This window comes from Mastomys coucha, unplaced genomic scaffold (assembly GCF_008632895.1).
Source record: "Mastomys coucha isolate ucsf_1 unplaced genomic scaffold, UCSF_Mcou_1 pScaffold1, whole genome shotgun sequence".
Taxonomy (NCBI): Eukaryota; Metazoa; Chordata; class Mammalia; order Rodentia; family Muridae; genus Mastomys; species Mastomys coucha.
The window spans coordinates 45,495,030-45,498,544 of NW_022196891.1; positions in this window are offsets into that span (position 1 = coordinate 45,495,030).

The following is a 3,515-nucleotide window of genomic DNA, read 5'->3' on the forward strand; positions in this document are numbered from 1 at the left end:
TCTTCAAGATTCTAATGTAGAATGAAGGCCAGCAGCTCTCCAGAAATCTTTATGGACTCCAGAACCACTTTGAGAATGTAAGACATTCTGCCTTTTGGACTCTAGAACGGCTCTAGTTACTTATGAACAACTCAGGCCATATCCTGGGGCCAGTTTAATAGATCACATGCATAATATACAGAGCAAACATTGATAAATCAGTTCTGTTCCTTTACAGAACTCTAATACTATATCCGAACTATCATGTTTAGTTACTATTAGATCATTTTAGTAGCTTAAAGGAGATTTCATTGGAGGAATTTATATTAAGGACCTAATGATTTTTTTAAAACAACCAGAAGATTTTTTAAAACTAACTTAACAAACCACAAATTCATCATTCAAAGTATTTTCTGATAATTATGGTACTTAGAAAACAAACATAGTACAATCAATGGTAAATGTTTTTGTATATTATTTTGTTCATAATATGATGAAGTCAAAATACATTAAGTATAATATTGTCTCAAAAATATTCACATATACCTAATATATACATATTTGTACTGTAAAAATGAAATGTAAATTGATTAACTAAAATTTATTTGAAATGATAAAAGTAACTATTTCTAACAAAAATAAAGTTAAAATATCAGGGCTCAATTACATTAGCAAAGGGAATCTTCTTCAAAATATGACACTGCTTCTGTAAGTAATATTTAAAACTTTCATTTCATCTTTAATATTTTGTGTGATTAATGTCTAATGACATATGCCCTTCAAAAATTCATAAAAATTTGGATTTCAAAATATTTAATTCAATTTTTATTACTCTATATTATTAATGAGTAAACATGAAAGCTGAATAATGAGAAATGATGACAGTCAGAGATGTACTTTTTGTAGAAATTCGTGAATTGTGTAAGTATCCTTTAGTTCATTATTCTTAAATATGTAGATCACATGCTTCTGGCTTTTTTTTTAAGTTCTGTTTTAGAAGACATGAAAACCACCCATCCCTTAAATGTTGGCAAAGCTAAGACAAAAAGAACTTTTGAGGACTACCTCCATTAATCTTCATGGCACTATTCTTAGTATACTTTATTATTCATATTTCTTTGTGGACAACACAGCTCAGAAGTGAAGTGATTAATTAAACTTTCCTAAGTCACATAGGTAATAAATATCAGACATAAAACCTGAAGCCAGGCAATGGAACAGACACAGCACTTTTTATTTATTTATTTATTTATTTATTTATTTATTTATTATTAGATGTTTTCTTTATTTACAATACCTCCTTTCCCAGGTTCCCCTTCAAAAGAAAAAAGAAGAAAATAAAATAAAATAAAAATAAAATTAAAAAAACCTAAAACTAAAACAATCCCCTGTTCCCTTTCCCCTCCCCCTTCTCACTTCCTGGCCCTGGCATTCCCCTACACTGGGGTACAGAACCTTAATAGGGCCAAGGTCCTCTCTTCCCATTGATGACCAACTTGGCCATCTTCTGCTATACACATGCTGCTGGAACCATGAGTCCCCCCATGTGTGTTCTTTGGTTGGAGTTTTAGTCCCTGGGAGCTCTGAGGGTACTAGTTAGTTCATATTGTTGTTCCTGCTAAGGGGCTGCAAACACTTCTGCTCCTTGGATACTTTCTCTAGCTCCTACATTAGGGACCCTGTACTCAGTCCAGTGGATGGCTGTGAGCCTCTACTTCTGTATTAGTCAGATACTGTCAGAGCCTCTCAGGAAACAGCTATATCAGGCTCCTGTCAGCCAGCACTTGCTGATATCCACAATAGTGTCTGGATTTGATGATTGAATATGGGAAGGATTCCCAGGTGGTTCAGTCTCTGGATTGCTCTTCCAGAGCTATACAAAGAATTCTCAACTGATGAATACCGAATGGCTGAGAAGCACCTAAAGAAATATTCAACATCCTTAGTCATCAGGGAGATGCAAATCAAAACAACCCTGAGATTCCACCTCACACCAGCCAGAATGGCTAGCATAAAAAAAAAACTCAGGTGACAGCAGATACTGGAGAGGTTGTGGAGAAATAGGAACATTCCTTCATTGCTGGTGGGATTGCAAGCTGGTACAACCACTCTGGAAATCAGTTTGGTAGTTCCTCTGGAAATTGGACACAGTACTACCAGAGGTCCCATTTATACCACTCCTGGGCATATACCCAGAAGATGCTCCAATATGTAATAAGGACATATGCTCCACTATGTTCATAGCAGCCTTATTTATAATAGCCAGAAACTGGAAACAACCCAGATGTCCCTCAACAGAGGAATGGGTACAGAAAATGTGGTACATTTACAGTGGATTACTACTCTGATATTAAAAACAATGAAGTTTGGGGAAATGGATGGACCTGGAGAATATCATCCTGAGTGAGGTAACCCAATCACAAAAGAACAGATACAGTACTTTTATCTCATTATTTTGATACTAGTAGTAGTGCTACCTAACACTTGAATGGTGAGACAGATAGGTTTCCTAAAATATATACATATATGAAGTTAATCTAAATGAAATTGCCAAATAACAGGGAGACATATCCCTGACTGTACAGGTCTTGTCACCAAATGAAATGTCTAGTACTAGGACTATGTTACAAATACTTCCATTGTTGGCCAAAGGGTGACCACAAGCCTTCAAACAACCTGGAGCTTTGAAACTACCAAAGTTATCACCAAGACTATGGGTTTCAGGAGCTGGTCAACACCTATACTGCAGAGGACTGCCTGGTATGACCTCAATTCAAGTAGACATGTTTAAACCTCTATAGACATAAGGCCCCAGGGAATAGCGAGGCCTGGACAAGGGATGTGGGGGAACACCCTCTTTGAGACAAGGAAGCAGAGAAATAGGATGGGGAACAGTGGGAGGGTGGATCAGGAAAGGGGTAATGACTGGACTGTAAAAAATAAAAGTTAAAATAATAGACTACCAGTTTCAATACACAAACATCAAGGCAATGTTGCTGAAGACACCTACATATATCATTGAACACAGAGAAGTTGAACTGGTGCCTACATAGAGCTTTCACCTTTATGTACTAGTGTTGGAGGAAGGAAGGTACCATGCTAGCTGCCATAGTTAGAACATAAATTCCAACCAAAATATAGAGAACTGCAGTCAGACAGTGTGTAGATAATTAGAGTTCTTGGAACATTTAGCTCTAAATAGGATGCTTCCATTAAGTTCCTCCCCTTCAGGGCTGTCTGTGGGAGATGAATTAGAAAAATACTAGAGTCAGAGGGGATGAAGGATGTAAATAAATCAAGGTCCTCTAAACCAACCGGATCAGTGGATATATAAACTCACAGAGACTGAGAAAGCACACACAGGGACTTCTACCAATGGGATTCTAAATCTGAAGGGAAATTGGACACATGCTCCATTCCTAACTGTCCAACTGATAACCACTTGCAAGTGAAAATTGTAGTTTTCCTAAAAGTAGTTTCACTGGGAAAAGAAACCATTCTTTTTTTTTTTTTTTTTTTTTTTTTTTTTTTTTTTT